Source organism: Lepidochelys olivacea, assembly GCF_965140295.1.
Source record: "Lepidochelys olivacea isolate rLepOli2 genome assembly, chromosome: 2".
Lineage (NCBI taxonomy): Eukaryota > Metazoa > Chordata > Testudines > Cheloniidae > Lepidochelys > Lepidochelys olivacea.
Window position 1 is genome coordinate 8553857 of NC_140412.1, and position 14250 is coordinate 8568106.

The 14250-nt window shown below is 47.4% G+C and overlaps 1 long non-coding RNA gene across 1 annotated transcript; it reads right to left on the reverse strand.

Moving 5' to 3' along the window:
* Positions 1–8295: 8295 nt before the first annotated feature.
* Positions 8296–13568, reverse strand: LOC311517255. Its single transcript, XR_014710648.1, has 3 exons — positions 13115–13568; positions 10399–11034; positions 8296–9626 (listed from the first exon to the last, which is right to left on the reverse strand). It is a non-coding gene; the product is annotated as an uncharacterized lncRNA (long non-coding RNA).
* Between the last annotated feature and the right edge of the window lie 682 nt (positions 13569–14250).

Sequence of the window (14250 nt, forward strand, 5' to 3'; positions counted from 1 at the left end):
TGGGGTACATTTCTTCAGCAAATACCAGCGCGAGAATTGGGATTGAGAGGTCGGTGCAGGGTGTCTCATGAATGCAGGTGAAAACATTAGAGAGTCTGCCCAAGGAGGGTTCATTCATATAACATTTCAGAGCTTTGCTCCATCTCCCTTTATTTGCATGTGGAGAGAGAGACACAGAGAGAGAGAGAGAGAGAGAGTGTGTTTTGGGTAGGGGGAATAAAACAGCCCCTGCTGTACAGGGAACCAAGCGGCTCAGACCTTTTCAAAGACAGCCTGACATGTCAAATGGCCATGACTGGTGACTTCAGAGGCCAAATACCTGATAGGTATTTGGAGTGAAAGTCATCAGGTACTTTGATAGGAGTTTGTAGAGAGACCCAGTCCTAGGAGCTGATCAGTGTTAGCACATAAGCCTGTTTGTCAGCCTGAGATAGAATTTCGGGTTTGACCTTTAAATACTCTTATATCCTTACTGATATGCTTGAACTAAAGACAAAGACTGTGTACGTTACTTCTGCCTAGTCAGATGGGTTTGTTAGTACAATGGGAACAGATAAGAGTGGTAAAAGTGTTACTCGAGAACACGCTTTAAGATTGCCTCAACCCCTAACTCAAGGCAAGGTCAAGCAACCAGTCGGGAGTGGCAAAGGGGGATTGGGGGAAGGTGTAAAACTCTAAAAGACCAAAGAAATGCCTGTCCCTGACCACAACACAGCCTCACTCCTTACCCCTCCCATGGGGTACACAAGGGGTGGGACTGTGGGCATGTGTTGCAGGTATATTTGGGCCTGCTAATAAGGGGGAAGTGGGAAATGGGAATGGGGACACAGGGCAAGGCTCTGCAGTGTCAGAGCCTTGCAAGGGGAACATGGGGTAAATGATCTGCGGCGTCAGAGCTGGGAAGGGGGACAGTGGGTAAACTCTCTGCAGCCTCAGAGCTGGGAACAGAACACTGGGAAACAGACTCTGCCGGTGTGTAGAGCTCTCAATACGTTTGCTTGGAACTATCCCCAATAAACATCGCATTGCCTGCACTTCAGACTTCTGATCTTCTGCTTTCTGTCTGCGTGACAAGAACCAGGGGAGGGGTAAAGGGAAAGCCCTCTAACAACAGGGATTGAGTGTGCATTTCCCAGTAAACTGGACGCATCACTGAAAAAACACAAGAGAAGCTACAGAGGTGAACCACGGGCAAGAGCTCCTCTGCTACAGAGTACAAACAGCGGGCCTGCTCCCATGACAAATGGGGCATTTTCACATATTCAGAACTGTATAGCTCAGGTGATTACCTTGACTGAGAAAAGTGCCCTGAAAGAAGAATTCCCATGGAGCTAGACCAAACCACTGAAACAACAAGATCTTTATGGAAGGGGGCAAGGAGTGTAAGTGAAAATATACACTAAATATATTCCAGGGGCTCTCTGCATAATAAGATGCTTGCTGGAGTCTGGTGGCCACGATGATGATTACTTTCGTGATGATTCAGAGAACTTGGAAGTGTGCGGTAAACACCAAGTGCCGTTGCTATGGTAAGAAAAATTGTGTTTTGCTCCTTAAATAGAACAGTAAATAAACAGCATCACAGCCAGTGCCTAATGCAGCAGGCCTACTTACTCAGCTGTGGTTCCACGGGGAACGCGCTCTGTACTCGGTACTCTGTACATGGCATCTACTTCCCCTTCATCTCCAGGTGAAATCCAAAAGTGTTGGCTTTGACCTGCAAAGCAGTGAGCGCTTTGGATCCTGGCTTCTTTAGAGACCTCAGGCCTGATGCAGAGCTCAGTTCCTCTGGTGTAAATCCAGAGTCCCTCAAGTGAAGTCAGCAGGCCAAATGAGAGGAAGAGCAGCCTCTCCTCTATCGCCACTTGTGACAGTGTGTGATCAGCTGAGCGATACGGTATCATCTTTATAAACTCAGGATAAACAGGAAATGGGGCTGATGTCAGGGCATTCTTAAAGGGATCTCCACTCTGGAACTCACACCTACACCAGGTCAGAACAACCCCAGGTTTGCTGTCCTTTGGGACACATTGAGATACTTTTCTATATCTTCCTAGAAGTTTTCAGGGAAGGCAGCTGGGTGGGCGCAGTCAGTAGGGCAGTTACTTGTAATGGGTGTAGAGGATTTTGATTGTCCGCTTGGAAAGGTGGCTGTATGTTTTGCATACCCTTTCATTGTGCACTTGCAGGTTTGGCAGGCCGGGTGCACTTTCTAAATTGAAAGAAACAAAACAATATTTTTTATATTTTATATAAAATATATATTTTATATATTTTTCCATATTTTATAAGGAGGCAGCATGGTGCGGGGGGTAAGACACTTTATTGGGACACAGGGAACATGAGTCCTATTCCCAGCTGAGTACTTTGATGTGATAATTTTATGAACACTGTGAGCGGGTCAGTGAAAGGAAATTATTGTATGCTGGGTTTTTAGAATTTCCTGTTGGACTTCATTGATCTAACTTACACTGGGGGGAGTGAATACTTACTACACAGCTATAATGTTTTAATTCAATGGAGACTGTGCAGAAAGGCAATCCAATGGCTCGCCGCATCAGACCATCCCAGCAAACACTGGGAGCAATTCAGGATCCAGGCTGAAGTGACACAGTTGTTTTGCCAGGATGCGCAACAGGAGATCAAAAGCACAGTCAAAAAGTACTTTCTCAGAGGAAGAAGGGGGGAGAAGGGGTCACATGTCAGAAGCCGACAGAGAGAGAATGTGGAGGGAGAAAGAATTGGGCCATCGCAGATCCAAGGAATGGGAAGCCACAGGGAAGAGCTAGACATGCGTACCTGCTGTTTGATTGTTCTTCATGATCTGTTTTCTCTTAAATGTGTTTGCTGTGAGGAGACTGTTTGGTCACTGATTGCCACCATCCTTGCCCAGGAGGAGACAGAAGGTTTGTCAGACCTGCTGAGGCAATCACAGTTAGTAGCAGGGCACTTACTGCAGGGCCTGGTTTGAGAGTGGGAGAATCCTCTGAGTCCACCCAGAGCCTGGTCACAGCCAAAGGCCTGATACCTGAGGGGGCTGCACTTGACAGGGCGAGGAGGGGTCAGAGGTGCAGTTAGAGGTTGGACACCTGAGTCGTATTTGCCTGCTCTAGGACTCACCGTATGACACAGATTAAACTCGATAAGTTTATGGAGGAGATGGTATGATGGGTTAACATGGTTTTGGTAATTAAATATTCATGGTAAATAGGCCCAATGGCCTCTGATGGGATATTAGATGGGGTGGGATCTGAGTTACCCAGGAAAGAATTTTCTGTAGTGTCTGGCTGGTGAATCTTGCCCATATGCTCAGGGTTCAGCTGATCACCATATTTGGGGTTGGGAAGGAATTTTCCTCCAGGGCAGATTGGAAGAGGCCCTGGAGGTTTTTCGCCTTCCTCTGTAGCATGGGGCACGGGTCACTTGCTGGAAGATTCTCTGCTCCTTGAAGTCTTTAAACCACGATTTGAGGATTTCAAAAGCTCAGACATAGGTGAGAGGTTTATCGCAGGAGTGGGTGGGTGAGATTCTGTGGCCTGCATTGTGCAGGAGGTCAAACTAGATGATCATAATGGTCCCTTCTGACCTAAACATCTATGAATCTATGACCCTCAGGAAGTGGCTTACACTCTCCACTGTCCATCCACATAATGAGATGCAGAAGTGCTGAAAGGACCCCACCATGCCAGGGACTGTGCCTACACACTGAAAGAGACACTCCTGTTCCTGACTAGTTTATGAATGAAATAGACAAGACGGACAAAGGGTATCAGAAAGGAAGTGTGAGCGTCCACTGGTGGGGAATTGACACACAATGGGGCTAGCTGACTTGCCCATGGTGAATTTATGGCAGAGTTGGGTCCAGCTCCGGGGCCTCAGTCACAAGACAATACTTCCTCTGCCAATAATAAATGTTTATTCACCCTGGCAAGGTGCTTTGAGATTGCTGGATGAAAAAAAGGGTGATGAGGATGCCTAAAGAAAATACAAGCGGATTCTCCTGGGATCTCCCTCGCTCTATGGACTGCAGCACTTGGCTGACAGAGATTGGGGCTGTTACTGCAGAATACAGAGAGTTCAGCACAGGCTTTTTCATAGAATCCTAGAATATCCGGTTTGGAAGGGACCTCAGGAGGTCATCTAGTCCAACCCCCTGCTCAAAGCAGGATCAATCCCCAACTAAATCATCCCAGCCAGGGCTTTGTCAAGCCTGACCTTAAAAACCTCTAAGGAAGGAGATTCCACCACCTCCCTAGGGAACCCATTCCAGTGCTTCACCACCCTCCTAATGAAATAGTGTTTCCTAATACCCAACCTAGACCTCCCGCACTGCAGCTTGAGACAATTACTCCTCATTCTGTCATCTGCTATCACTGAGAACAGTCTGGATCCATCCTCTTTGGAACCCCCCTTTCAGGGAGTTGAAAGCAGCTACCAAATCCCCCGGGGCTTTCACTGAATGGACCATGAGCGTACCGGGATAGAAAAATCAGTTTCAGCCACAACATTTGTATTTCACTCTTGCAAACACCAGAGAGCAAAATGCCAGAAACTGCACACCCCCTGAACTGGAAATGGACCACGCCCCTCTCCTCCCACCCCCTCAAAAAGGGAAAGAAAAGAACCAACCGCTGCTTTTATTTTGGGCATAACAAAGTTTGTGCAGCTCCCAGGGGAGCACTGGCTAGAATCTAAAACACCAAGCTGAGAATATAAATAGACCAGAAGTGAGCCAACAGAAGCTCCAGACATGGCAATGCTCTTGTTCTGGAGGCTGCACTGTGGGGAAAAGTGATGCCTGCAACCACAGAATAGAAACAGCAGCATCTTATCAGCCTCATCTGACCCCATGGCAGCTGAGCCAACAATGCAAGTACATCTAAAAGCATGGCTCATGGTAGGTCTGCTGCTGTGGGGCCCACAGCCCAGAATGACATCCTCTTATCTGTCATAAATAGCCAATATAAAGGTCCAACTGGTAATTGAGATTGACAGGGAGGTACAAAAGACCAATCTCCAGAGTGCATCTGTCTCTGTACAGGCGGCAGATCTGAGTCTGATAGCAGCATGCAGAGTACAAATAAAATGAACAGGGATGCAGCAGCCACGGTGCAGGTGAATCTAGTTATCCACAGAACAGCTCGTGAGTTCAGAGTCTCCACAGGATCGTAGACAGCACCAGCTGCTTGCAAATGTGATGTCTGGTTCTTTCCTAATACAGGGCCACAGGTGGACTCTCTACTGCAGGTAGAGTCAGATTAGTACATTTGAGAAGGAAGGAAGAATGGTTTTATTGTTTGGGGCCCACACTGGGTTCAATTCCTAGCTCGTCCACAGACTCTGACCTCTGTGTAAATCATTTCATTTCTCCCTCCCTCTGGAAAAGGGGGATAATGCTTCTTTCCTATCTTGCCTGAGTGTTATATGAACAAATTCATGTGTGTAGTGAAGTGCTCACATGCCACAGGGATGGAGGGGGTGAAGGGAGAGGCAAGAACCTAAGTAGGGATCCAGTGGCGTTCTGAGATCTCTGAAGAAAATAGTGGCCCAGACTAATGAGGGGAAGGATTGTCAACTACAACTCAAAATCGTGCGGGTTTTTTTTTTCTCCACAGATCTTCAATGCATGAGGCCAGCACTATTAAAAAGGGCCCTCAGTCTAGCCTCCACGTTTTCAATGCATGTGCAGGAATCCAAATGTATCTGTGCAAATAGCAACGGCAGGTGCAAATCTACTTGTTGGACATATGCACTTTGTTTGTTTATTGTCTATCTGTCCCTTGTGCCTCATTATTGCTGCATCTAAATACCTCACAATCTTTAACGTATTTACCCTCACAAATATTTGCTCAACTCAAATTTGCAAGGACAAACATGGAAATGTGCTTTAAAAAAATCACTCATGCACTCTATCGTAATATTTCACCTGCACACACACAAAAAGTTTAAAAATAAAAAGGCCAGCCAAATAAAGGGTTGTGATATCAGTACAAACCGTGCTATTCACAGGGTGTTAGCTATTTGGCAGTGCTAATGCAGATGCGCTCCTTGCATTAATAAATTTATACGTGGGAGCTCTGAAGTAGCCAAAGCGTACTAAGATATTGGTCTTAATTATGTCTCATTTCACTTGCCTGTTTAAATGACTCACCCTCGTCTAGCATGATCAAATGTCAGTTCTTTTCCCTTTCTTTATTTAGAAACAGGTCTAGAATTAAATACTGAATTACAGATTAATGGCACTTGTGTGGGGAAAGTGTATAAAAACTGCAAAGACAGCACTGTAGGGGTAAAATCACGCATCAGAGAATGCATGTCAATTTACTTGCATCTCAAAAACCAAAACACGAGTGCATTTTGCTAGGATCAGAAAGAGAAACTTCAGGGAATTCGACATGTTTAAAAATGGAGCTAGTTATGTTAGTTCATTCAGACACTGATTCTTGGAAAAATCACACTTATAATTGCTGTATCACACACACACCATGGGCCCCTTTTAATTGATATAACCCTTCTCTCCGCCATATTTGTCCATGAGCAGTAAGTTGTGACTGTGCTCCCCTCAGCTTGCTACAGGAATCTCCGGTATTACTCTTCCTGTGCACGTGCTCTACAAGTGAACTATGTTTTGGTTACTAAGGCAACTGGTTTTGTATGGCAGGGAGCAGCCATTTTGTCACTCTTTTCCTGACTTAGGCTGCTGGAATGGCCTGGTAGCATGGCACATCTCACGAGAGATCATTTGACCCTCAATAATAATAATAATACCTCCCTTATATATAGCACTTTTTCATCAATAGATCTCAAAGTCCCTAAGAAATTCATAACAGCTTCTGGGAATTAGGAAGAACCGTCGTCCCCCCGTAGAGCCATGACTCATCCATGCTGCCCTCTTGTATGAAGGGAATTTCCTGTGCCAATAACTGCCAATAACCTGATTACTCCCATACTATTTTTATCCCCTACTAGGCTTTGGCCATGAGAATAGAAATGGTGTTTCCCTGTGTTAATTAACAGACTCAGTATTGCAAATTCCAGGGATTTGAAAACCAGGAGTCAGCCTCACCACCAGAAAAATCATAAAATTGGCTTAAAATCATGAGTGAAAAATAGGGTTTTTTCATTTCCCTTTTAATATGTGAGCTTTTAGGATTTGGGTTTTCTTTCCTTATTTTTTTTTTTAACTTAAAGTTGAGCATTTCATAGGATCACCTGACTCCAGGAGCTGGGGTTTTAAGAAACCACCCAAATATTGTGATAGTTGGTAACACTGGGAACCCGGTGATTTGAGTCTAGACAGGCCCAGCCTGCTGTTGTCCTGAGACAGTTATGCAGACACTGATTTTACAGACTTGGAGTAGAAGACCATGTAATTTTCTCTGCAATCTTTACTGAAATGTGCTTGGAGTGACTGTGACACTGAACTCCTCATAGCAGTATTATTATGATATGATTATGACATAGTTATGATGTATTTTATGCAAGATGGGTCATGTGAGAGATCATTGGAAAAGTTATGATTTGCTGAATATGATTTTCCTATTTGTATGCATGTATCATTTTTGCATTTGAAGTTAGGAATATTGACTATGTATCTGTATTACAAATGTGTTTACACCTGGGGAACGACCACTAGACAAGATGTTTTCAGCCTAGATAGTGGGTGGGGAAGGGCCATTAGAGAGAACAATAGGCCTTAGGAAATGCCTATCTCCCACCTGGGGAGCCTTCTTGAGGATGCTACAAACAGCTTCCGAGTAATGGCTGCTATGACACTATAGGGACATGTGACCAGGTCACCTGGTGCTGGATTCCATCTTCGGGTGTCAGTATTTTTCCACTGACTGGCACGGGAAGCAAGCTTTGAAACAAAGAGTTCCCACCATATGCAAAAGCTACATAAGGCAGGGGAGTGACATTATCTTGGTTCTTCACTGACTCCTCACCCAGGAAGACTCCTGGAAACACCTGAGGAACAAAGACTGAACTGGGGGAAGTGCTGGACCCAGGCTAAAGGGATTTTTAGCCTGTGAATGGAACACCTGGGGATTCTAAGCTGTAAGCAAGTGCAGCTTGCCCCTTAAGAATCTGCAGCCTGCTTGTATCATCACTAAGGGTGAAAATCTGCTATTCATATCCAATTTATTTAGTATATTAAGCTTAGTTTGTGTGTTTTGCTTATTTGCTAGGTAATCTGTTTTGATCTGTTGCCTATTGTTGCGGTTCAGTGATGAGACAGAACACAGCTTTATGCAAGCAAACAGGCTGGTCAGCGGAGATGGGCTGTTCTGCCCCCCCTGCCTTCCACCTTCTCCTTTTATTATATCTTTCCCCCTAAGCATTACACACTGCTACACAAAGGAATGTATGACGTTGATTCATATGCTTAGTTACCATCCTCTATCTACTACAATCCTGGTTCTCAGGCCTTGAGCCCAGGCTAAAGAAACCTCCCACAGTTGCTGTCCAAACAATCAAGTTCTCAGGGTTCATATCTAGCCCTTGTCCTTGGATAGAGCAATGTGTGCATTGCTCCTAGGAAACAGTCAGGGTGTGCCCCGCCTGCTTCCAGGTGGAATAGCTAGACATTAACCCTTCATCTCCCCTTTTTTTGTTTATTGAAGTTGGCCATCTCATGGTAGCCGCCAATTTGTTTTATCATGCTATTTAACTCCCAGACAGACAAGGACATAACCTGGGGAGCTTTCCAGGGCAAAAATTTTACAAAGTCTTAACAAGGAAGGAATACATTGTACACAGCAGCAACAAAAAATAAGCCCAATGATTACAAACACAAAATAACCAAAAGCTTAACATCTGCAATATAATCATCTAAAAGAGGTACACTTCTTTTACTACAATTGTGACCAGCAAAAGGCAATATAAGTATCATTCTACTAAGACAGCAAAGGGTGCCATCACTTAAATTTGCAGGAATATAATTAAAGGTGCATGAACCACAAGTAAAAACCCATCCTGATGGTAGGATGATATGGCCATAATTATATAAAACATTAACAGCATGGGAACAATTTAAAAGGGATTGAGAAATTTTTTGACAGCCTAAGGGCACCTTTGTACTAGTGCAGTTAACTACACGCGCACAGGTGACATTGTGAGCCCCGGCCGGGTACGGTGTGTGAAGGGATATAGCCGTGCAAGGCGGAGTATAGTTGGCCGGGCCCCAATTAGCCATGCTAGAGTACTGGGAGAAAAGATTAGCATAAGCAAAGAGCAGTATCTTATTCTCCTTCGGGCTTGTAACGGGGGAGGCGCTTCCGAGCCAACCCCTACAGGAAATAGCAGGCACAAAAGGCACACAATCATCACAGAATTAGCAGTGATTTGGGCGAGAATCGCCACAAAGTCTTAGGAGTTTCTGGCTGCTGATCTGCTGCCAGTTTTCGTTGAGCCGTGGCGACCAATGCTTTTACTGCTCCCCATGTCACGGGCTGGCTTGGGACGTTACGCCTCCTCCGTTTCCGTCCCGCCGTTGTCGACTCGGGGGGCAACGCGGTCTCCTCCAAGGTCAGCTGAAACTCTGGTATGGGATTCGACAGCCCCTGGTGCCATGCCATGTTGTTTAAGTGCTGGTCGCACGCACCGGGCTGGAACCCACAACGGTCCTGCAGGGAGAGACACAGCAGCATATCCCCGACCCCAAGTGATTAGAGGTGCTGGGCCCAGCCACTGTGGATCGGGCAGCTGACGGTAAAAGACACGCGGTCTTTCCAGTACCTCAGATTTGTGAAAATGCCGATCCGCAGGGGTCTGCTGATCTGCATTCAGTGTTAAATTATTTAAAGTAAACAAGAGGATATACATCTGTTGTTGAATGTCTCCTAAGGTTCGGAGACGCAGCTCCCCTTGTTTTAATTGTTTATCTAGCAAGGTTTTGAGTGTGCGATTGGCACGTTCAACAATGGCTTGGCCCGTGGAATTATAAGGGATTCCGTGTTTAAGACGGATGTCCCAGCGGGCACAAAAGGTGGAGAGGGCTGCAGAGCAGTAGGCTGGGGCATTATCTGTTTTAATTTGGCAAGGGCGACCCATAACAGAAAAGCAGGCCAGCAAATGGTGAATAACTTTGTTAGTGGCTTCCCCACGTTGTGGGGTTGCCCAAAGGAAGCCTGAATAAGTATCAACGGAAACATGTAAAAATGAATAGGGGCGGAATTGTGGTACATGAGTAACATCCATTTGCCACAGCTGATTTGCTGCGGTACCTCGGGGGTTAACGGCATAAGAAAAAGTAGGAGCAGCAGCAGCACAGTGGGGGCAGGAACGAACAATGGAACGTGCATGATCAACAGGAATGTGAAACTGCCGGGCCAAAACAGAGGCAGACTGATGAAAAAAGGCATGGCTTTCAATGGGGTCAGAAAAAAGGGAATTTACCTGACCACGCAATGCGCGATCGGCGCGTGCATTGCCCTCAGTGAGTGGCCCAGGCAGAGGGGTATGACTGCGAATATGAGCAACAAAGTAAGGGAAATGACGAGTGGCAAGAAGATGCTGTAAAGACAAAAACAGGTGAAGGAGGTCTGCATCAACCTGAGGGGTAATGAGGGCAAGGGGTAAATGATCAATTACCTGATAAACATAATGGGTATCCACAATTAAATTAAAGGGACAATCAGCAAAAAATTGAAAAGCCAAAATAACAGCAGCCAATTCTGAACGCTGTGCAGAACGCTGAGGCAGTGTAAAACGAGAATGCCAACGAGGGGGGTCACCCAACTGATAAGTGACTACACCTCGGTGGGGAGAGCCATCAGATGTTAATATCGAGGGTGGTGTCTAACTTTGTAAGTAAATCACGGCCCCAAATATTGAGGTGGACAGGGAGCACAAAAGGGCGGATTGTAGCAAGGGCACGGCCTCCTGGTTTAGAGACCGTGACCCAAGACAAACTTTGGCGCCCGGGTTTGCTACCCCCAATCCCCCACAACTCTTTAGAAGGAACCGTAGGCCAACTAACCGGCCACTCCAGATCACGAATCACTGTAACATCAGCTCCAGTGTCCACCAGCCCTGTAAAAGGAACATCATTTAAGAGAAGTGTTAACTGAGGTTTCGAGGGGCGGACTGACATTGTCAGAGCAACAAGTGGAGACGACGCGCTGTGAGATGGCAAGTGAGACAACGTAGATCCAAAGCCTCCTCCACCCCGAGTTCAATCCTCGGCAGCTGGCACCTGATAGGGGACTAAAATCAATTGTGCAATTGACCGTCCACGCGGGAGCGACTGTGGAAGATGAGTCCACACCTGAACCTTAATAATGCCAGTGTAATCAGCATCAATGACCCCTGGAATGACAAAAAAGCCCTGTTTCCCAGCATGTGAGCGAGGGAGAACAAGACCTACAAAGCCGGCAGGGAGAGGTCCCATCACCTGTGTAGGTATGGCACAGACCTCCCCTGGCAGCCGAAAGTCAGTGTCCTCCTGCATGATCAAATCAAGCCCTGCACTTCCAGCAGTCGCTGCCCTCATAGAGTCTACGGATTCCAAGGCAGAGGAGCGATTGCCTGAGTAGGAAACACCCCTGTTTGGCCCTGGGTTCGGGGGGGACCCGTCGCGCGGTTTCCTGACCCGCCACGACACTGATTAGCCCAGTGATAACCTTTCCCACACTTGGGGCACTTCTTTGAGGGTCGGGCTGGTGCCTTAGATGAGCGGCACTCCCGCTGAAAATGACCCTCCTTTCCACAGCGGTAACAGCGCTTCCCCTCCTTCCCAGTTTTTCTGAGGGCGGCAGCCAGAACTCCAGCCTTGTGGGCTTGTGTGCCAATGTTCTGGCACGCCCGCAGCATGTCTGAGAGCTCTAAAATACCAGAGACTTGTGCTGCCTGGAGAGCACGGCGGCAATCCTCATTTGCATTTTCAACTGCCAATTTTAACAGGAGCTCGTGAGCTGCCTCAGTGTTATCCACCTGTCGGAGGATAGCCTCCTGCAATCTGTTGGTAAAATCCAAAAAGGACTCTAAGGCACCCTGACGGATACTGACAAAGCTTTTGGTAGGCTTGCCTGAATCCGGGACCTTCTTGAAAGCATGCTGGGCACAGGTGGAAATAATGGGGAAGACGGCCTGAGGGAGTTGAGACTGCATCTCAATAGTAGCAAACTGGCCCTCCCCTGCCAAATGCTCATAAATGATACCATGCTCTCTATATACCTGGGCTTGGCGTTCTGCCATCTGCCGATACTCACTAAGCCAAATAACATACTGACTGGGTGACAACATCATGCGCAGCAGCGTTTTCCAATCCTCAGGGATTAGGGAGTACCCAGCACCCATCCCTTCAATGAGACCACGCACAAAGGTGCTAGTCAGGCCAAATTCACGAATTGCTTTCTTTACCTCTCTAACCACCGAGTATGGCAGAGTGGTCCAGGTGCCCACGGGGTTGCCCTGGTCATCATTCTGCCAGGTCACCGGGCAAACGGAGACCAGATCAGCCAGCTCCTCTGCTGTAAGATCTGATCGAGCTTTCGCTGCGTGAACCATTTGTTGCACCAGCGAAAGCTTCTGAGCAGATGCAGATGACTCTCCGGGGGGCCCCATGGGGGGAGGGTGATCACACACCGGCTCCGGTGGGGAAGGCCAGGGAGGCGGTGGTAATAGAGGCACTGGGGGCGAAGCAGGGGGAGGGATGGCTGCAGGAGCGGACGGGGGTGGCAGGATCGGCAGCTCCTCTGTTGGTGCTGAAGAGGGCCTTTCCGAGGCGACGCGCTGTGTCGCATCGCCAGGAGGGGGGATGACTGCAGGGGCGGACGGGGGCGGCGAGAGCACCAGCCTCGCGAGGGAGGGTCTGTCCGAGGCGACATGCTGTACCACGTCGCGGCAGAGGTGCCAGGCATGTAAAGCCTGCACGGGTACCCGAGGCTCTTTGTGCAATGTCTGGCCCAATCGCTCCCAGTCCTCTAGCTTAAGGCTTCCAGCTTCAGGATACCACGGGCACTTGGCACGCACCTCCTGTAGCAGGAGAGTGAGTTCTCGAGCCGGGCAGTCATGCTGAGCCTTACGCAGCAAATACTGCAGCTCATTACGGTGTTGCACTTGCAAAGCAGAGAGGGAGCTTCCCATACTTACCACAATGAAAAATACTCACCGGGATCCACGAAGTGGATGAGTGACGCGTCTGAAACCCTTGCCGGGCGAGGTGAGTGCTGAGGGCCCCACGTTTGGGCGCCAGTTGTTGCGGTTCAGTGATGAGACAGAACACAGCTTTATGCAAGCAAACAGGCTGGTCAGCGGAGATGGGCTGTTCTGCCCCCCCTGCCTTCCACCTTCTCCTTTTATTATATTTTTCCCCCTAAGCATTACACACTGCTACACAAAGGAATGTATGACGTTGATTCATATGCTTAGTTACCATCCTCTATCTACTACAATCCTGGTTCTCAGGCCTTGAGCCCAGGCTAAAGAAACCTCCCACAGTTGCTGTCCAAACAATCAAGTTCTCAGGGTTCATATCTAGCCCTTGTCCTTGGATAGAGCAATGTGTGCATTGCTCCTAGGAAACAGTCAGGGTGTGACCCGCCTGCTTCCAGGTGGAATAGCTAGACATTAACCCTTCAGCCTATCCCTTATAATCATTTAAAATCTATCTTTTGTAGTTAATCAATTTGTTTTTGCTTTATCTAAAACCAGTGTGTGGAAATCCTAACTCAGGGGGAGAAAACTATTGCATATTCCTCTCCACATTGAGGGAGGAGGTGAATTTTAAGAGTTTACGCTGTACAGTTCCCTTTGCAGCGCAAGATGGTATAATTTTGGGTTTATACTCCAGAAGGGGTGCGTGCCTTAGGAACTGGGAGGTGCCCTAGCTGAAGCCTTCCCATGCAGGGGCTGGTTAAAGAGCCTGCCTGCATATATTGCAGCTGGGTGTATCCCTACCTGTATGTATGCTGGTGAACATGCAGGCTGGAGGGCTTTGCAGCTTGTCATAGCAGTAGAGTGTAGAAGGGAGCCCAGGCTGGTGGGTCAGGGGGCTCCGTGGTACCCAGTTCCAGGTGGCACCCTGGCAGGAACCCATCACTGTGACATTCTGTAGTCCTTGCTATACTGTTGCACTAGGACCTGGTGTTGAACCTAGGGATCTTTTCCCAGCCCGGAGAAAACTTTATTAGGATGCTGTCTATGCAAATGTTCAGGTACATATTGATAGAATATTGGGCAGTGGTACAAGATGCAATTGTAATGCTTACTTATTGGCTGTGCATCCTGATCATTAGGTGGAGCTAT